The following is a 23,090-nucleotide window of genomic DNA, read 5'->3' as shown; positions in this document are numbered from 1 at the left end:
TGCATTGATGAATTATTTGATAGCCCTCAAAACTAAAATGAGCACCAGAAATTTTACTATAAAAATTAAAAAATTAAAATTTTTTATAAATATATATATCTCAGAGTAAAATTATATATATATATATCTCCAAGATAAATACAAACATATACAAACTCCAAACATGAACATGAATGTTCATAGCCACATTAATAATAATAGTCCATAGTGGAAATAACATGAAAGCCCATTAACTGATGCACAAGGAAAATCTAGATTGTATGCAAAATGAACAAGAAATGTGAAAAGAAATGAAATACTGGTACATACTGTAATACAAATGAACCTTGAAATCATTATACTAAATGAAAGAAGCCAGAAATAAGGGCCAATATTCAGAAATATTCAGAGTATATAAGTACAATATTCAGAGTGGATAAATCCACAGAGACAGAAAGTTAAGTGATTGCAAAGGGATGGGAGGAAGAGGGAAATGAGATAGGACATCTAACAGTATTTGGTTTCTTTCAGTGTTTATGAAAATATGTTAGGATTAGTGCACAATTAATTGTTTCACTTTGTGAATACACATAAAAGCCACTTAATTATACTTTTTTTTAATACCAGGAATTTAACTCAGGGGCACTTAATCAGTAAGCCATATCCCCTGTCCCTTTTTAAAAAAATATTTTATTTGGAGACGGGGTATTCCCAATTTGCTTTAGGGCCTCACTAAGTTGCTGAGGCTGGCTTTGAACTCACAATCCTCTAAGCCGCTGGAATTACAGGCAAGCACCACCATGACTGATTGCATTATACATTTTAACAGGTGAATATGATTATGTAAATTATATCTTAATACTACTATTAATACTACTATTACTACTACTACTACTAATAAACACCTAAGGGTGGATTTTAAAGTTAATTATAAAGATAAATAGAGTCTGTATATTCTAAAGAAAATTATAAACTTCAATGAGAGTAAAAACCAATAAATTTAAAATTATTTGAAATGCTTGATAACTTTTAATCATTTAGAATTAAGATGCTCTTATTCCAAATAAACTACATGTGAGTAAAAATAATTCAAAAAGTTGAAAAAGATATTCACAACTTATGGGGTTTTATGTTCAGAATACATTAAAGCTTTCACATATCAGTAAGAATTAACAATAACCTTATTATATACTGGTAAACAGATTTCAACAGAAATTCTCAAATATGATATAAAAATTATCCATTAATATATTTAATAATGCTTAATCACATTAGAAAATGCACATTCCTCCTTAGGAAATTAAAATGAAAATCAAAAGCATCTACTACTGATTAAAGAGCAGTAGAATGAAATTATATAAACAATAGAATTAAAAGGAACAGCAACCTCAAGTACCAACAGCAACAACATCCTCTGTACATTACTGGTGGAAATTCAAATTTGTATTGTAGCTTAGAAAAAAATCTTTCACATAATCTACTAAAGATGGGCATTTGTGTACATTGTTAACTAGGAATTCTTCTTTGGTGTGTCACACATCAAGATGAATGCCTGTGTATGCCATAAACCATGAGAAGAATGTGCAGTGTGTTGCTCTTTTAACTCAAAATCCATCAGCTAGCATCTATACAACATTTGGTTGTAAAATGAAATAAAATTGTTAATTGAAGTAAAAATACATACAAACCTAACCATGTATTAGAAATCATGATTTTGTTTAAGTTTAGGAAGAACGCAACATGCATTCATTACAGAAGGTCATGAATAAGAATTTCTATGATTCTGCTAAGGTTTTATAGTTTGAGTTAGTACATGGTTACACCATCACTGAACTGACTTGTTATGATTTCTGCATTCTTCTCTGGGAGATATATATATATATATATATATATATATATATATATATATATCTTTAATATTGATTTTAGGTGTAGATGAACACAATACCTTTATTTTATTTGTTTATATTTATGTGGTGCCAGGGATCGAATCCAGTGCCTCAAGCATACTAGGCAAGTGCTCTATTACTGTGCGACAACTCCGGACCTGGGTTGTAAAATTTTAATGTAAACAATTTTAAACATTTAATTCAACGAATAACATATTAATATAATAATGTGTGAATCCATAAATATAAATACCTCCAAGGATAATGATATTCATAAATTGTTTATATATTATATTTAATATATTGTATTCATAGCTAACTTGCATTACACATATAAGATCTAGCAAATACAGAGTTTATAAATACTAAAAAACAATCTAGTTGGATGAAAGACACATTTTAGCATTGCTTACCTCTGGATATTGGTCTACGATGATGGAGACAAGCAGAAACTCTCTGAAAAATTTAAACTTTATTTTACTGAGATACTCACATATTACATATATACTTTTAAATAAAAAATCATAAGCAACATCAAATACACTTTTTCTCATTAGAGTTTCTGAATTATAAGTTTAAATCATCTCAGTATAATGTGGCACCATTATTAAGGAAATGCACTGTGGTAAAAATCAGTCAAGGCATTATCAGGCAGTGAACAATATTCAGTAAGCAATAAAGTAAAATCTTAGTAATATTTCTATCCTGATCTTCTGTACCATCTCAAATCTGCAAACTTTAAAATTTCAGCAAGTTTTTAAGGTATTCATGACAGTGGAATTACATGGAAACATTTCTCTTGTAAATCTGTTTTAAAATTTCACAATTCAATATTTTATGATCCCATGTCAAATCTATATGGCAGGCACTTTCTATATTCCATTCTTCTTGACAGAAGTGGTCTTTTATGCTTGTTTTTAAAAGTGAAATGTGACCACACCAGTAATTTCAAAACAGCATTATTTGTGAGATTCTAGTCATTTTTGTTTCTACTCAACATAGGTAATGCTTGTGCTTCCAGTGTTCCATGATACTCTTCAGCAATTATGAGAATTTCCCCAAAGAAAAGGATTCTTGCTTTTCAATGTATATATTCAGTCGTGCTCCAGTTAGTTTTATAGAGCTGGAAGAATAACCGTAATTTTTTGTCATCACATGATGAGTAATAAATTGTTTCTATTTTAAGCCACTAAACTTTGGGGTGAATTTTATTCAGAAAAATTATGTGATTCAACTATTTTGCTATTTTATAACATATATCCCTACCCAGGATTTTATTTTTAATTCGAACCTCAAACTCACTCAGTGAAAGAGGGAATATTTTGCTTCACCTAATTCTGAAATTCAGAGACACAGTTCCATGTTTTTTTTTTTTTTTTTAATGTGACTGTTTCAAACGCTACTGACCGAATGGACCTGATTTTTATCTTAGTTTCCTTTGTACTCTATCATCTGTATTCAATTTTAAACTAAGTGTTTACCTGTCTTCAAGTTATTATAATTTTAGAAATCCTAGGACTTTCTCTTTGACTTAATTGACCTTGGGATGCACTGGTTATCTTCAGTAAGTCACAAGATATAATCCTTAGCTGGTTACCAAACATACATATGGACATAGATATACATACAGAATATAAGTTTACCCAGAGAGATAATATGTATTTTAAGGGATTAAGCATGAATAAATTCCTGTTGTCAAGAACACCAAATATTCATTATATGAAAGATTAGTTGACTTGCTAATTTTAAAATATATGGATGTCAATATTTCAATATAGTTTCCTCCCAGAAATCTTCCTTCATATCCAATATTAGTTTGAGCATTAAAATTACATATTCATGTAATATTTTTGGTGTTTCTTTGGTTAAATAAGCTTGTTTGACTTCTCATTTATCCAATAGACAGTAAAATTCATGAAACTAGGTGCCATATTTTTCTTTTTCACAATTATAAACTCAGGATCTAACAATGTTTGCCAAATAAGTCTTTATTCAATGAATGAATGCAAGTTTTACTCTTTCCAGATTTCAGATTCTAGTGAATGATTAAAACTTCATTTTAGGTTTTTGTATTAGAAATTTCTTCTCAATTATTTTTATTATCTACAAAGATATAAATTTAGTTTGAACATATAAAGACCAGTTATTGTGGAGAAAAATTTATATTGTTTCAAATTCAACATTGTATTTGATCATTCATGTGAATGCTTAAATTTCTTCATCTGACAGCACTAATATTTTAACAAAGTGATTATATATAATTTTGATATGTAATTACATTGTTAAAATTACAATGTATTTACATTGTTATTTTGATAGATTAAAGGTCAAGAACAAAACAAGTATGTGACTAATTCTTTGAAAGTGTGGGAATTTTCTTTGTTATCTTGTAGATGATCAATTTTCATAGTATTACTGGATATTAAGAAATATATGATCTCTAATTTTTTCAGTAAAATTCTATTATTGGGAGTTATTTTGTATGAATATTATATATACTTATTAACATTTTAGTTGCTGGAGCTCAAATCATCAGAAGAAATTTGTTTAAATTTTGCTTTTCTATAGTGAATTTGTCAATTTCTTCATATTGCTGTTAATTTTACTTCTTTAAACTAATACTACCTCTGAAATACCATTTATAATTTCTAAATCTTTCAGAATGAACCTCCACTAACATATATTATTTTGATTCTAAAATGTTTTGTCTAAGAATACTGCTATTTAATATGAATGGGATCTTTAAAATATAGTGACATTTGGTTTGAATTAGTCTTGGATCTTCAAAGTAAAGAAAAGAAAATATAAATTTTAGTAAATGAAACATGTACAGGAATATAGTAAGAAGGAAAGAAATTGAGCATTAAATAGTATTCACAGTACCTGTGAGATAGGTGTTCTGTCATGTGAAAAAACTCGTAATGTATGTATTTGAAATACACTGTGTGGTCACCAACTATTAGGTTCTTTTATGTCAAATGAGAATACTTAATCAGAACCAAATATGTTTGCTTTTCCTTTAATCTGGTCTTTGTAATTTGGCATGGTCTCAATGTTTCTGTCCTCCTAAAATTCATATATTGAATCCCTAATTCACAATGTGATGATATTTGGACATAGAGACTTTGGAGTTAGATTAGATCATGAGGGTGGTGAACTTAGGATGGAACTAATTAATGAACTTGTGGAAAAGAAACAAGAAATCAATGACTGCAAGCACAGGCACCTGTCTTGAAACCAGAAAATGGGACCTTCCCAGATGCTGAAACTCAGCAGGAAAACAAATGGACAGGCACTTTGATCTTGGATTTCCCATTTTCCAGGAATGTTATATGTAAGTGTTTCTTATTTAACTCCACCAATCTATGATATTTTGTTATAGTAGTCAGAACTAAGAGAGCATTTTATTTCAATCATGAGTCATATTGTGGAATTCAAGATAAATCACTTACACAATGTTTTAAATTAGTTTTTGTAGTGATTAATGTCATTTCTCAAAACTTTTACATAATTGTAAATAATATCAATTTCTTATGTTCTAAAATTTTTTTCTCTTTTACAATTTTTCCAATGCATGCTATAAAATTTGAAGTCCTTGATTTCAGTTTATGCTTTATGTTATTCCATTACAGTGATTTTACCTAGGACCCTTCAATGTGTCCAATCCTTTTTATATTTAACAGAAATTTAAACACATGTAATTTTTTTAATGGTATTAGCAACAATCAATACTAAGTGGCATTATCTGAAAAACTGTGTGTCCTCAGATACCTAATATTTACACTTCAACATCTTTTGAGAGTAAAAAAAAATATTACTTTCTCCACAATGTTAGTTCTGACCACTTTGATTGCCCTTCTCTGAGTCGATAAACCTCGGGGAATTCCTCTATTGGAATGGTTTAAGACCTTGTTGAAATGATCTGTTTAGAGTCTCTACTCACTCAATAGGCTCCTTGAGGAGAAGAGTAAAATATTGTTGAAATTTTTATTTATATTTATTACCACATGATTTAATGTTGTGGGTGATTAAGAAATACTTTGAACTCAAGTATTTTATTTAGATATTAGATGGCTGTATCTAATATGTACTATAGGAAAGAGTTTAAATTCTCAGTAGAATGTGGATATATAGACAGATTCAGATATACAACTATTATATGTATATAAAAGCTACAATAGAAGACACAAAGATATGTAGATGCTGCTCTAACATATACTTTATATATAAAATGAGTTTGAGCATATTTAATCTATCTTTTACCAAGAGTTAAAATCAAAGAAGATGTAATATTTAACTGAAGATCTGATCTCATTTTAATCCAAGGGTAATTATTTCATAGATTCTTTTAAAACTTTGAACTAAATGTCTGGGGCTGGGGCTATAGCTCAGTGGTAAAGTGCTTGCCTTGAAAATCTAAGGCACTGAGTTCGATCCTCAGCACCACATTAAAAAAAAAATAAACAAAGATACTATATGTTCATCTACAACTAAATAAAATATTAAAAAAATAAATAAATGTCTGGTAATATGCCAAGATAATAATAATACATCCATAGGATCTTGATAATTTACACACAGCAAAACTTCTGCTTCATATATTTGGTCTCATATATTTGCAGTTCCTATTTGATTTTGTAAATTAGAACATTTAAAATATTTTAAAATATTAAAAATGTTAAAAGAATTTCAAAGTCAGTAGGACAACCCTTGTCAGACTTTCCCTACTGCAATGCACCATCAGTCTGGAAAATTGAAGAGTCAAGGTTTGCTAAATAACTGCTGCAGACCACAATTCTTAATTAAGTCATGCTTTTGGAGTTATAAACTTTAATATACTTTTTCATGGCATTCTGTATTTTACAATAGCTGCTCCACTCAGAATATATTTCCTCTGACAACATTAGGTATATTAGTCATTAATAAATGACTTCATGTTAGGAAAAAAAAATTCTAAGGGAAAGATCTCCACATAAAATAATTTAGTCAGAGATCAGGTTAACAATCCTACTAAGCATATAGTTCTCTGAGTGGAACTTCAGTATTCCTTTTGGCCTTCAAATGAAATTGTGCTTCTGCTTCAGTAGAATTCTATGCTAGACACTTAGCTATGGACTTAAAAATCAGCCTCTTTGTATAAAGGGAGTTTACTGGTAAAGCAAGAATATGGCATTGTATTCCTTTCTACAGCAAGACAACAAATATATCTTGAGAGCTCTATTAAGCACACAAGAATTCAACAGTGACACATTTAAATGCCAAATTCAGGAGAAAAAGTACAAGTAGCATTTCTAAGGGACTGAAATTGGGTGGCTCAGATTTAAACTGTTGTTCTACTGTGAATAATGATCCTCTTGCCCTCTAGTGGCTCTAAAAGTTGAAAATGGATGTCTGTATTATTATATATTATCTGAGATTCTTTGGGAAACTAAACTGGAAAAGAAAAATCCTCAGTCTTCAGTCCTAGAGAAGCCCTCATTGACTTAAGAGGAATTTATCAGTGTAAAGGGATTGGTTTATTACTACTTTAAACCTCTCATGCATCACAAAGGGATTTGCTAAATACTTTCATGGGGACTGCCTGGTGCTGCCAAGGGGCTTCAGGAAGGCATTGAACCTTCTGGTGATTGAAATGTACACTCCCGCTGCAGTGAATTAGCATAATTGGAATCAGGACTAGATGTTTTTATAGGAGCTGATTATATGCAGTTCCAATTGTATCATTACTTTAGTCTTTCTTACCCTTGAGGGCATAGGAAGTCTTGGAAACAGGTTTTAAATATGATGCCTCTGCTCAGCAGGTGAGCAACACTTTGGCGAGAGGTGCATTAGCTGTAATTTATAAAGCATAGTTGGTGGCATTTAACATTCTAATTATATGTAATGTTAAGATATGTAAAGTAATAATATATCGTGTATGCTATCCACCTTGGAATAAAGTTCTAGCCTATCTATATTACTGTGATCTATTGAAGCACAAGATGATGCTTCATGGTATATTAACCAAATGAAATGTTAGGGTAATTGAGGCCAGAATCCCTGTAATTGTGGAGTTATGTATCTTAAGTAAGCATCGGTAGCCAGGTGCAGTTATTTTTTTTTTTTTTTAATTTATTTTTTTATTGTTGGTCATTCAAAACCTTACACAGTTCTTAATACATCATATTTCACAGTTTGATTCAAGCGGGTTATGAACTCCCAACTTTACCCCGTATACAGATTGCTGTATCACATCAGTTACCCTTCCATTGATTGACATATTGCCTTTCTAGTGTCTGATGTATTCTGCTGTCAGTCCTATTCTCTACTATCCCCCCTCCCCTCCCCTCCCCTCCCCTTTTCTCTCTACCCCTTCTACTGTAAATCATTTCTTCCATTTGTATTATCTTGTCTTACCCCTCCATTACATAGTTCTTGATATATCATATTTCACATTTTGATTCAAGTGGGTTATACACTCCCATATTGCCCCTTATACAGCTTGCAGAATCACATCAGTTTCACTTCCATTGCTTTACATATTGCCATCCTAGTGTCTGTTGTATTCTGCTGCCTTTCCTATCCTCTACTATCCCCCCTCCCCTCCCCTCCCCTCCCCTCCCCTCTTCTCTCTCTACCCCCACTACTGCAATTCATTCCTCCCCCTTGTATTATTTTTCCCTTTCCCCTCACTTCCTCTTGTATGTAATTTTGTATAAACCTAAGGGTCTCGTTCCATTTCCATGCTATTTCCCATCTCTCTCATATACACCTATTATCTTAGCTACTCAGGAGGCCGAAGAACAAGGATCAGAAGTTGGAGGCCAGCCTGGGCAATTAAGCAAGTCTTTTTCTCAAAATAGAATTTAAATGAAGGGCTGGAAATGTAGCCCAATGGTAGCATGTAGTGTGTTTAACTGGTATTTGTTAGGTCCTAGGTTACAGATATATATATACCAAGAGTCAAAACAGATATATATATATATATATATATATATATATATATATATATATATATATCTGTTCAACATCTTTAGTAATTAGGGAATGCAAATTAAAACTATATTGAGATTTCATCTCACTATAGTCAGAATGGCAATTGTCAAGAGTATGAATAACAATAAATATTGGGGAAGATGTGATGGGGGAAATGTGCACTCGTACATTCTTGGAAAGCAGTAGGAAGATTCCTCAAAAAAAAAAAAAAAGAATGGAAACACCATAATATTCAGCTATTCCTCCCCTCAGTACATATCCTAAAGGTCCACAGTCACAATACTATAGGGATTCAGCTATCTCATGTTTATAGCAGCACAGTTCACAATATCCAAGCCATGGAACTAAACTAGGTGCTCTTCAAGAGATGAATGGATAAAGAAAAAGTGGCATATGTATGCAATGGAGTATTACTCTGCCATAAAGAAGAATGAAATCATGGAATTCACTGGTAAATTGATCAAATTGGAGACTATTATGCTAAGTAAAAAAAATTTAGAAGTCAAAAGTCATTTTTTTCTGATATGTAGAAGCTAGTCTGAAATAAGGATTTGTGTGTGTGTGTGTGTGTGTGTGTGAGAGAGAGAGAGAGAGAGAGAGAGAGAGAGAGAGAGAGAGAGAAAAGGGGGGAAGAGGGTTTTTATCATAATAGAAGATTGATGGATTAGATGAAGGGGACTGAGGAGAAGGAGAAGGACAAAGAGAGAACAATAATGATGAACATTTTTTATATATTTGTTGATTGATTTTATATTAACTTCTGAGAAGTGTCTGTTCAGATCCTTGGCCCATTTATTGATGGGTTATTTGTTTGTTTGTTTGTTTTGGTGCTTAGCTTTTTGAGTTCTTTATATACCCTAGAAATTAGTGCTCTATCTGATGTGTGAGGGGTAAAGATTTGCTCCCAGGATATAGGCTCTCTATTCACCTCACAGATAGTTTTTTTTTTTTGCTGAGAAGAAACTTTTAAGTTTGAGGCCATTCTGTTTATTGATTATTGATTTTAATTCTTGTGCGACAGGAGTCTTATTAAAGAAGTTGGGGCCTAATCCCATATGACGAAGATTAGGGCCTACTACTTTTTTTTTCTATTAGATGCAGGGTCTCTGGTTTATATCTAAGTCCTTGATCCATTTTGAGTTGAGTTTTGTGCATGGTGAGAGATAGGGGTTTAATTTCATTTTGTTGCATATGGATTTCCAGTTTTTCCAGTACCATTTGTTGAAGAGGCTATCTTTTCTCCAATGCATGTTTTTGGCATCTTTGTCTAATATAAGATGATTGCAAATTTGTGGGTTAGTCTCTGTGTCCTCTATTTTGTACCACTGGTCTAACCGTTTGTTTTGGTACCAATACTATGCTTTTTTTGTTACTATTGCTCTGTAGTATAGTTTAAGGTCTGGTAGTGATGCCACCTGCTTCACTCTTTCTGCTAAGGATTGCTTTAGCTATTCTGGGTCTCTTATTTTACCTGATAAATTTTGTGATTGCTTTTTCTATTTATATGAGGAATGTAATTGGAATTTTGACTGGTATTGCATTAAATCTGTATAGTGCTTTTGGAAGTATGGTCATTTTTATAATATTAATTCTGCCTATCCAAGAGCAAGGTAGATCTTTCCATCTTCTAAGGTCTTCTTTGATTTCTTTCTTTAGAGAAATACAAATCAAAACCACTCTAAGATTTTACTCATTCCAGTCATAATGGCAGGTATTATGCATACAAACAACAATAAGTGTTGGCAAGGATATGGGAAAAAGGTACACTCATACACTGCTGGTAGCACTGAAAATTGGTGCAGCCAATATGGAAAGCAGTATGGAGATTCCTTGGAAAATTGGGAATAGAATCACCACTTGACCTAGCTACCCCTCTCTTCGGTCTATTCTCAAAGGATTTAAAAACAGCATACTACAGGTACACAGTCACATCAATGTTTACAGCAGCACAATTCATAATAGCTAAACTGTGGAACCAACCTAGATGCCCTTCAATAGATGAATGGATTAAAAAATGTGGCATATATACACAATGGAATATTACTCAGCAATAAAGGAGAATAAAATCATGGCATTTGCAGGTAAATGGATGGAGTTAGGGAATATAAGGCTAAGTGAAGTTAGCCAACCCCACAAATCCAAATGCTGAATTTTTTCTTTGATGTAAGGAGGCTGATTCTTAGTGGGATAAGGAGACCGAGCATGGGAGGAAAAGACGAACGCTAGATAGGACAGAGGGATTGGAGGGGAAAGGAGGGGGCATGGGGTTATTAATGATGATGGAATGTGATGATCGTTACTGTCCAAAATACAGGTATGAAGACACTCATTGGTGTGAATATAGTTTGTATATAACCAGAGATATGAAAAATTGTGTATAATTATGTGTAACAAGAATTGTAATGCCCTCTGCTGTTACACATAAAATTTAAAAAAAAATAAAAACTAAAATAAAGATACTGTAGTGTTCTTGGAGTGGGCACATGCATCTTCTGGCAAAAAAAAGAGAAATCTAGGTCTCTCTGAAGGACAATAGCATTGGCTGAACATTGCAGGGGAAAAGAATTCACTGAAATAATCAAGAAGAAAGAAAGAAAGAAAGAAAGAAAGAAAGAAAGAAAGAAAGAAAGAAAGAAAGAAAGAAAGAAAGAAAGAGAAAGAAGGAAGGAAGGAAGGAAGGAAGGAAGGAAAGAAAGAAAGAAAAGAAAGAACAGTGGAATGAACATGACCTAACTTTCCTATGTACATGCATGAATACCTCACAGTGAATCTTGCCATCATGTATATGCACAAAAACTAAAAAAAAAAAAAAAAAAAAAAAAAATTAAAAATCCTATAGGTAAATAACAGAAAGATCAGTAGTGGGAAGGGAATAGTGGGAGAGAGGAGGAGAGAGAACTGGAAAGTACTGGGGAAATGAAATAGAACAAATTATATTTCATGCTTTTATAAATATGTCAAAATGAATTCTAAAGTTATTTATAAACTAAAATGAACCAATACAAAGCAAAAAGGTTTTTAAATTTGATTTTATTTTATCCCATCTCCTCCCACCCTTTATTTAAATTTGTTCCTGAAAATTCAGATTATCTCACTGGAAACACATCCATATCAAACCCTCAATACAGCTGCTTGGAAAATTGATGAGATTCTGAAGCCTGAGAATAGATTCCTAATCCAGCCTTGGCAAATCATCTTGCTCTTCTTTGGTGAATTTTGAATGTTAATGGAGAGACTGAGGTCATTAATGTGGAAAACAGTTTTAAGAGCACCCATGTTATTGGTACTGTTGTTGGTGCCACTGACAGCTAAATAAATGGTCAAGGAAAATTTGGGGGAAATAAAAAACGAAACACTCTGCTTAAGAAGCGAATCTTTAGAGCAAAAAAATGAACAGAGACATATGGAGATGAGATGCAAAGTCTTGCAAACACAGAAAGAGATGCAGATGCTTTCTTTGCAGATGGACACCTCTGCTGTGGTTGCCATGTATTTTCAACAATTATTTCCTCTTTTCCATATTTTGATACACTCGAACCTCACTTAAACTCATTTGAGTGGGCATTTGTTATTTGATAACAAGATATAAATGATTATGACCCTATATGAACAAAGATAATCATACCTGTTATTTCTTAAAGACTCAGAATGACTATTTTCTAGAGAGTTGGTGCTTATATGAACTCGTGATTTTGACATTTTTTGCTCATAGGTACTAATTTTAAATTATAAATTCACTGATATTTTCCTTGTGGCACATACTAGAGTTATTTTAGAGAATTATGATGTTTGATGTTGTCATTTGTAATAGAAATATATCTGCTTATAATAATGTTGCTCCTTCACTTAAACCATATTTCAACTTAAAAATATTAAGGCCATATCACAGTGCAAAACTCATATGCACTCAGTAGAAACTATACCTCATATTTTGAACTTTCATTTTTTGGAGGATTACTATACATGATATGAGGATCTTTGGGATGTTGGGTAGCAGCACTGAGCTACAACTCCCACAAGATCCTGAGGCTAAGCAACTGGTACTGTTGAGTGTACTGTGCTGCTAATCTATGGTATTGTTATTTTAGGTGCACTAAAGACATTTTTATTTTGAATATTTTATGATGGTTTATTGGACTCTATAGTAGTGTTCAAGCACATCTGAGTTTCCAGAGTATTTTGTTGGAATAACAGATGTTTATTTCTCTTACTCATAGTTTTCTAGCTAATCAAGTGCTCCAGGTGATTTTACTTCATGTGTTCATCCAGAGACTGAGGTTGGCTATAACCTTTTCTCAAAATGTGATTTCCCACACTTTGGATCCAAACTCATAGTTACAGAAATCTCCCTTCCATATCAAGTGAAAGGAATAAAGGAGGGATGACAAGCAGTTTTATATTAAGGAAATATCATGAAAGTTGCACATATCACATATGCTCATATTCTTACAACAGGGACTTAACAAATAGTCATTCTTATGTCTATGAGAAATCTTTTAACTTATCAAACTGGCTAAAATTTAGCAGTGGAGGGTTAAGAAAGGAAGAGAGGGTAACTGGTGAGAAATTAGTATCTCTCTCAGTGAATGATTTTTCTGTTGTAGTTATTTTTTTTAATACCTTTATTTTATTTATTTTTATGTGGTGCTAAGGATCTAACCCAGGGCCTCGCAGGAGCTAGATGAGTACTGCTGACCACAACCCTAGCCCTGTTGTAATCCTATTATATATATTTTTCCTACATAATGATAATACTTAGAAATCATAGTTTGACAGAAGCAATCATGCCAGGAATTTTATTAATTATCAATTAAATGTTTTTTACTCATTTAAAGATTCTGCTCATTTTATAAATAATAATAAAAAACTAACTTAAACATATTTTAATAGACCAAAATATGAAATAAAATGTTTCATTAACTTTCTAAAGACCATCACAGGCCATCATTCTTCTTATAGAGCTTTTCTCACTATAAATAACAGTATTATAATTTTGTTTGAATAGAAAAACAAGTTTTGAAATAAAAATAAGATCCAATATTATACAAATGAGACTGAGTTGTCATTTTTGCCACAATGGTGTAAGAACAGCTTTAATATTAGAGAGAATTAAAGAAGAAAGTGTCTAAACACTTAAAAGCACTATGGTTTCAAAATTTTAACCACTGATGAACAAGGAACTATGGCTTAGCAGAAACTAAAGAAAGCAAAAATGAGATGGTGTTTCCTGGATTAGAAAGGTATCGACCTTTCGATTCTCCATTTCATTTACACTGATTGCATCAGACAAGGAGAGTAAAGTCTACAAATTGTGGCTAATGTGAGAAAGATAAAAAAAAAAATCTAATGTAGAAGTTAGAAAGTATTGGAAAATAAGTTTGAGTTTTTTTTCCTTTCCCCTCAAAACTAAGGGAATCAGTTTTCTTTCCAAAGTGGTAGAGAAACAGAATGATATAAAAAAGCATTAAAATAGAAAAATATACACGAATATGCATATATACATATAAACATATGTATGTGTATGTATATGTATGTATATATATATTTTTTTCATATATACATCCAAATGTCCTCATTCATTTGCTTTCTTTTTTTTTAATTTATTTCTTGCATACATGACAATAGTGGAATGCATAACATTGATAATTATCCATTCACAGCACAATTTTTCGTAACTTTGTATATAAAGTATATTTACACCAAATTATGCCATTAGGCATGAGCTTTCTTTGTTTTTTTTTTTGCATTACAATTCTTAATAAGCCTTTATACCACAATTTATCATATATCTGTTTGTATGTAAGGCAAATTTTAGTTCTAAATTTTAAAGTGTAAAATGAAAAGTCCTTCATTTGGATTTTAGGATCAACGTGAAGCAGAATTAGTTCTTTGAAGAAGTTTGGTAACAACACATTCTACTTGGCCTCTTCATGTAATCTTCCTTTAGTTTAGCTATAAGAACATAAATTTAGAATCAAGAGTCACAGATTTGGGTTGGGAATATAGCTCAGTTGGTAGAGTGCTTGCCTCATATACACAAGGCCATGGGTTCAATTCCTAGCCCCACCAAAAAAAAAAAAAAAAAAGTAAACAGATTCTCTTCCTGCAATGTCGTAGTTGTGTGATTTGGGGAAAGATACTCTTTCCCCTGTATCTATTTGTTTCTCTAGATTTCTCTCCATCATTAAAGTTTCTGTGGTACGCAGGACCATTACTGACATATAATATCATACAAATTATGAAAAATCAATAAAATTTTGCACTATTACAATGAAAAGAAACAAATAATGATTGTGCCCATTTTGTCAGCATTAGCTCTTGACCTGTATACGTCTTGTGATAGTTTTCAGTTCCTAATTGCTTTTCTTCCCTATTCCTTTTCACTAAACTTCATTAAACTCTAAAACCCATATTTGAACAATACGGTAAAACTACTGTGCCTTTCTTGCAGAAACCAAAAATATTGTTTACTACAAATTCTTTGAAACCTCCTTTGCCTCCACTGTCTCCCCACCTTCAATACACTTCCTTGGGTTTCTGTCCTAGGTTTTCTTGCTCTTTGTTTCTGACAAGATATTATGCAGCCCAATTTACTGCATACCCACTATTTGAGAGTCACAGCCAATTAAACAAAGCCTTGTTTGTTCAGCTAAACTTACTTGTCTACAGCTCCTCAAGCATGCTCCTGTAGCAGAAGTACAAGAATGTGTCACTTAGATCATCATCCCACAGGCAACACATTAAACAACCTACTTTTCCTAGGCGAGGTGCCTTCCCTCTGAATTTAAGGAGACTAGTTAAGAGAACAAACTCCACGGCTCTCTTCTTGATTTCAAATCCTATTTCTGCCATTTAGTATTACATAGTATTACAAGTAAAATAAATGTCCTCTCTTATTACTAGAATATGAGTTAAAAAGTGTTAGAAGCAGAGGAGAAAACTTAGCCAAGCAAAGCTGAATTTGAATTCTGGTTCTGATTCTCATTAGTTGTGTGAATTGGGGAAGAGATTCCTTGCTGTCATTAGCAGTTTCTTTATGAGGACATTTGAGAAAAAAAAAAAAAAACTAGTAAAGCTGTGGTAAGGATCAGTAATTACACATGCAAAATGATTAGAACACAGACATCACTGAAAAAAAATGATGTACTACTGTTTTTGGCACATAAAAGAAAGAAATTAAGATAGAAGATATGAAAAGTTTTAAGTAATATTTGATGCAAAAAAAAATATGCAAGAAGGCTGGGGTATAGATCAATGATAGAGTGCTTGTCCACCACTTGTGAGTCCCTGGGTTTGATCTCTAGAATCACAAACACACAAACAAATGCAAGGAAGCTAATGGTCAACATTCATTCAACAAATATTTTAAGTTACCAGTTAGGGTCCAGGTACAGAAAGCTGCAGTATAAAATGAGTAGCAGTGGGTATTGCCCTTCACTCCCATTGATTGCACTTGGTGTGCTTTTGGGGGAAGAAATGAACAAATAAAGGGAGGGAGGAATGGAGGGAAGGTGCCAAGAAGAAAGAAATGTCTATAGAAGCATTCTGGGAAAGACAAAAAGAGAATGGTTCTGTTCCACTAACATGGATTCTAGAGAAACTTAGGCAAATCTTTAGCATAATTATTTTTCTTCCTTGAAACTAACAGTCTTTCTGTGATGGACTATAACATAATATTGCTGAGTATATGGACATAGAAATCTTTAGAAGTAAGTTGGAAAAGCATTTCAACATGAAGAAAATAAGTATATTTAATTACAGAGTAATTTTAATAAAACACCAAGTTTGTTCCTGATTTTTACATTTAAAAAAATTCAGCATCAATGCAAAAAAAAAAAAAAGAAAGAAAAGAAAAAGTTAAATCAGCTTTCAATAAAGGAGAGATATTGGAGATGTGAGATGCCAATACATCTATGATACTATACTTCTTAAAACCTTATTCTTTTCTTTCTGAATCAGTATTCTTGGTTGACTTGGAAAAGGCATTAAACAATCCACATGAGGATTGGGTTTTTAAACAGAAAAATTACAGACATGTATACTGGACTTTTTATGGTATTTACCACTTCCTTGACTTAATATCCAAAAATGATTTAATGGTTCCAGAAAACATATCAGGGAATAAATTTGAGTGTGAAAAACATATTACAAGTTGCATATATACTGAAAGCTTGTGGTTTTGTGGAGTACTATAAAACATACATCTTTTGATACTAACTTAAATGTACTCTGAGCCAAAAGTGACTTTGCTTTTCAAATTCAATAACTGAGATTTTAATACCTCTCTAATTAATTTAAACTTACTCATAGCAGAGCTTCAGTAAAGCTTTAGGGAAATATCTGAAATGAGGTTTTTATTTTATTTTCTTTAAATTTCAGCTACTTGAGGGAATTTTCAAACTTTTCTAATTAAACCAGGATGGAATCCCATAACATTAGAAATTTCTGTTTGCCTGAATATTCTGGAATTATTTATATTTCACTTATGAGTAGTCTGATTTCAATGAAAATCCTTCTGTCAACTTTTCATTCAGGATCTGAAACCTAGGACATTTCCTTTATCTCCTATTACATTCTCATTTCAAAAAGATCATGAAAAGGGGGAAGGTGTATGTGCAGAAATTTAATAAAAATAAAATCTGAGCATATGAGTCAATACACTGGAAAACCCTAGAAAGAATCTCTATGAAACAAAAAGATGAAACTTGGGATCGAATCAATAAGGTGAATGAGTCTAGAAAGAATATATATGAAATTAAAAGATGAAAGTTTGAGTTAAAACAACACTCCAAGTGAGGCAAAAAGTAATGGACTCTTTTTTTATTCCTTCAACTTAATGCTGAAATTCTTGATAACAGAATGTCATCATGGCCCTAGGGAGAATGGTATCTCCTCAATGGGATATTTTACAAAAGAAAAAATAATGAGGGCAAGGGAGGAGGTGCTGAAGAAGGTTCTGATACTCAGATAGCACATCCCCCAGCCCCAATTATTGAACTGTAGGAGAAAGAAGAGAAATAGTGAAAAAGGAAAAAGTAATTGCTGAGGTAACTGGACAATCATAAAATTGCTAAATAAAACCAAGTTTTAGTTCTTTAAAATACATTAAATTGATAAGTTTCTGGCAGCTCTAATTAAGAGAGAAAAAGTTTATGGAGTGTTTAATGAGAACAATTATAACTACAATGGGAGCAATTAAAAATGTGAGAATGTTATGAACACTGCTACATTAGTAAATTAACTGGATGCTTGTATAGAAAAAATGTAGTGGAAAAGCATCAATCCAATGCTTAAACCAACAAAGAAAATTTAAATAGGGTGAAATAGTATCATTAAATAAGCACCATGCAGGCTGAGGATATAGCTCAACTGGCAGAGTGCCTGCCTCAAAGCACAAGGCCCTGGGTTCAATCCCCAGCACTACAAAATAAATAAATAAATATTAAAAAAAAATTAAATAAGCACCTTGTTCAAAATTTTTTCTAAAAATAAGAGGACATAATCTGCAAACAGTGGTTCCCTGGGTTTAAAGATTATTATGATTTGAGACAATCTTTTATAAACTATTTAACACTTTGAAAACATTCAGTAAACAATATAACTTACTTTAATCATGAGGGAAGAAATTTATTAAGATTAATCTCTGCCTTTAAAAAGCTTTAAAGTGAACATAAGATGATTAATGATTACATTTATTCATATAAACAAAGCAGAGTGTTGATATGTCAAGTGAGAATAACTAAATACATAGTTTTATGAATAGTTTTCATAAAGGTATTTATATAGTGTTTACTGTTTGTATCAAGTGTTAAATAAAACTGAATTTATGCCAATTCATAAATTCAGTCTCTGTATAATTAAAAAATTTATGAGGCGATTAATGAATAACAGAGTTTTGAAAAGAATTTCTCAATGGATAAAACAGATGGATCTGACAAAGTATTTCACAAAAAAATCATACTTGGAGAATATTTTGTTTAAAACACAAACTTCCATTAAGTTTCAAGAGAGGGAAGCGTTTAAGGATATTCTTATCCTCTTGTCTATTTGAATCATCATTCACTAGAAGAATAATTATTAGAAGATTCACTCGATTCATTTTCTTCACAGGCTAACTATACATGGCATGACATATTACAGCAATTACTGTCAAGAGAATTACTATTAAAAGAATCATTTTCTCTGCACTTAAAGTGTTTTCACTTAAAACAAAAAGAATAAAAGTAGTTATTATGTGCCTATTATGGAATGATCTGCCCCTAGATAGCCTCACAACTCTCTTTTACTTCTTTCTGGTCTTCAGATATAGGTGATCAAATGTCATTTTCTCAAAAAGGGTTTTCTTTGCCACCTGTGTTAGATTGTATTTTTGAATGCAATACAATTATTTCCTCTTCCAGGGGGATAATACTTTCTTGCCCACTGCCTTCAGGTGGGCCTTCTGACGTGCTTTGTCCAATAGGATGTGAAAGGAAGTGATTCTTCCTCCTGGCTGAAGCCTTAAGCAACTTCACATTTTTGTCTAGGACACATTTTGCCAAGATGTGTTCTAGTGGTCTGGATAGAAGTATCCTCATCATCCTGAATCCCCCAAGGAAGACAACATGGAGAAACACCATCCTTGACCTGGGATCAACCCACAGATTCAGCCAAAATTAAACTTACTGCAGTAAACCTCAAAGAGTTGGGTTTGATTGTTATCACAGCATATTCCAGCCTATTTTCAGGGAAATAGCTACCTCATGAAATATAGCAGAAACACTTCCTCTAATGTGTTTTATTACTCTTGTAGCATTTTTCCCCACTGGTTATATATTACTGTAATATTTACTTCTATCTTTCATCCATAAGTAAAACTAAGATTTATGAGGATAGAGACTTTTTTTCTCTTCATCGTTGAATTCCTGGCACTTAGTTAAATCTCTGGTGATCATTAGTCAAATGGAAGGTGGATAGAAAGAGGAAAAACATTGAAAACTAAGGTCAAAATCTTCCTAAAAGGCCTACGAAGAAATACAAGCGGCTGAGTTATAACAACTTCATTTATTTTTTCTAGATAAAGAGCAAAAAATGAATCAATGTAGGAAGGACAGAAAATTGGAGGACAAGGTTATTGTATTTATCCAAAGAGTCTTTATCTGTTCAGGGGAGAAGAACTACACAGAAATTTGAGCATGTCAAGTTTAGTGTGCAGAAAAATTAACAGTAACAGAGAATTCGAGTAAAGGGGCAGTCAAGTAAGAGAAAAAGGGAACTGCAAAGAATATAATATTATCAAATATAAGAAATAGCCACACTCAGCCACAAATATTAGCACTAGGATTGAGATAGAAGATTCAAGAAAGAGCTTCAACTCTTTTTTTCCCCAACCTTAGCAGAGATACACATTTCATCAGTGAACATTGTTCTTATGACTTACTATATAGTAGAGATGTTACTCTGTTGCTGTCCCTGTGGAATTTGCTGGAAAAGCATTGTCTTTAAAAAAAAAAAAAGTTGGTTGGACAATGGCTCACTATGGCAATCTGTTTCTCAACCACTCAAGAGAGTATGCCAAGCTTAATGCTGGTCTAGTAAACTGTAGGAACAGGGCAATGAAGAAGCTATGTTGGAATACTACAATGAGGAAGCAAAACTCCTTTTCTCTTGCAATATCTGTCTAGCATCTTCCACAGGCAAAGCTTAAAACCATACTGGCAAAAATAAATAATAACTAAAAAGTCCAGATTTTTTTTTCATAGGTCAAGCAATGCAGCATGAATTTGGAGTTGATAGGCTTATAACTGACACTCAGAGCAACAGATATTGATGATGGTTCCAAAGAACTGGAAAAGAGCGTGGATACCATAGAGACAAGTAGAGCCAATTAGCAAAGTAGACTTGACAGGATTTGATGACAGATTCAATGTGTGATTGAAGAAAGAGGAGTCAGAAACTCCTAGATTGCCTGTGGAGGATTAATTTCCTGACATGAGGAATTCAGGAAGAAAATCATCTTGGATTTTCAAAGAGACTTATGGAGAATGAAGACAGTAAAGCTATATGCTACATATCTAGGGGGAAGTGTTCTTTTTAGGTGATTGGATATAAGGATCTGGAGCTTAGGAGTGAGACAAAACCTAGGATATAGATTTTGCACTTTCTGTTCCAAATAATTATTAAACATTTGCTATTCAAACAAGTGTAGAGTTGCTAGTAATATAATTAAAATTGGATGATCTCATAAAGAATGAAAAGAGAAGGCTGGAATGGATAAGTACCCCCGATGACACTATTATTTAAAAGTCACCATTGTTACCTTGACTTCCCTCATGATGTTTAGTATCACTTATTTCCTTATCAAGGTTAAGCCTTATGAGGTCCATGGGCTTTGTTTCCTGAGTTGACACATTCCATATGCACCTTTTCTTTTCTCATTTATGGCTACCGTGACAGGGCTCCCTTATCCATGAGCAGATCATGGAGTTTTATAATTTCTCATACAATGAATGATGTGAGCTATTGGGAAGCAACATCATGACAATTAATCAAGAGCACCATCTGCATGGGGCACATGACCCTGAGTAGAAAGAGCTTGCTCTCCCAGAGAAGTTTCATAGACAATAATTCTTAAGTGAGTTACAAGATCCCTTGGAGAAGCCAGGCGGCTATGGTTGGAAAGTCCATGGTTAATTTATAGTCACATTCCTGTCAGTAATTATAAAAGCAAAAATTGTACAATTAAGAAAAACTTATAAGAATCTAATAAAAGAGGATAATGAGAAAAGCCAAATGAAAATAAGTAAAGATTTCATTAGAAAATTAAAGCTAAATTTTCAAGATAATGCACATAAATAAGGTAAATAATTTTACACAAATGAACATAAATAAAAAATAAAATATAAAATCAAAGTTAAAAGCTAAAGCAATGAGATTTAAAGATTATAATAAATGAGATATATATTTAAAGATGTGAAAAAACAATATTCTTAAAATCCTCAGGCAAAATATAAATATTAAATTCATTACCAAATAATTATAAAATATAAAACTATATATCTTAAAGTTAGAAAATATATAGTTTATAGTTTTAAAAAAAGAAAAAGTATGAGACGATAATATAAATGCTAAAAATATGCCAAGGTCAGTTAATGTAGTGTCTTTGAATAGAAGATTGGCAGGGAATAAATGAAGAAATCAAATATAATCAAGACAGAGATACACATTCTTACTCAGATATTATTTATGTATACATTTTTGTGTCCATTACACCACCTTGGCCTAATCTGGCCCAATCTTAAGAATAGCACAGAATATTTTTAATTATAGTATTTATTTCAAGTCAGGACAATAAGAAGACCCTCACTGATGTACAAATACTCAAACATTAGTGAGTTCCAGACTCTCAGAAACCCTAGCAGTCTCCAAAACTTAGAGAAATAGCAGATTTACTCATGTTTCCCCTAAGTCATTGATATACATTGAGCTCCATCACAAAATTACATTGGGAGGAAAGACAAATTAAAACATGAATGAAAAAAATTAAACCTGGCAAAGAGTCTTGACTAGCAGAAAATTCATAGCTGCTGCTGGAAAATTCATATTTGTATACTGTATATTTATCTCAAGATGACTTGAAAAGTAATTTCCTTATGAAGATTACAAACAGAGAAGCATTGGCAATTACCTATGTATATGATCATAGCTCATATTTCCTCCATTACTTAATAAATCATTGGAACATTTGTAACCAAATGAAACAGAATTCTGATATTATAAATGTGTGGCTTTAAATCTCAATTCTATTTCTTATTGACAGTAAAGTTCCCTCCCCCAATATCTCAGATCCTCAATCTTCTAATATCTAAATGAGGATAGGCTACAACCTGGAGGGATTATACCAAAGCTTAAAAATAATGCCTGTAAAGCATGTTGCACAGTGTAGGGGAACAGAGAGAGTGGCACCTCTCATTTTTGTTCTACTTACAGCTACTGTGTTAGCCCTGCTCTGCAGAAGCATTAACCTTCAACCATAAACTATCTTGATCAACTAGCAGGGGTTTCAAAGGACAAAAGCAAGGCAATTAACTATGTTAATGGATGTCAAAAAAAAATGAACACTGTTCCTCTTTTTAGAAACATCAGTGACTTTCCCTCTAAATTAAATTGGAGACATTAGTAAAATAAAATAAATATTTGATAGTTACAGTTCAAATAATTTCATGCTGACTAATTCATTCATTGATGTGTCTTTCACAGTAGTGAACT

General features: G+C 32.3%; 1 protein-coding gene across 8 annotated transcripts in view; it reads right to left on the bottom strand.

Moving 5' to 3' along the window:
• Nucleotides 1-23,090, bottom strand: part of Mgat4c (MGAT4 family member C) — a 786,744-nt gene that overhangs the window by 629,325 nt on the left and 134,329 nt on the right. For 4 of the 8 annotated variants that reach the window (XM_040280229.2, XM_078053046.1, XM_078053045.1 and 1 more), the window contains one exon: nt 2,282-2,324. The exons of the other annotated variants lie outside the window; for them this stretch is intronic. The gene's annotated coding sequence lies outside the window, so the exon portion shown is untranslated. The remainder of the gene's footprint in view (nt 1-2,281; nt 2,325-23,090) is intronic. 8 annotated transcript variants of the gene reach the window in all.

The sequence above is a fragment of the Ictidomys tridecemlineatus genome, chromosome 6 (genome assembly GCF_052094955.1).
Source record: "Ictidomys tridecemlineatus isolate mIctTri1 chromosome 6, mIctTri1.hap1, whole genome shotgun sequence".
NCBI lineage: Eukaryota > Metazoa > Chordata > Mammalia > Rodentia > Sciuridae > Ictidomys > Ictidomys tridecemlineatus.
This window is presented reverse-complemented; position numbering and strand designations above follow the sequence as displayed.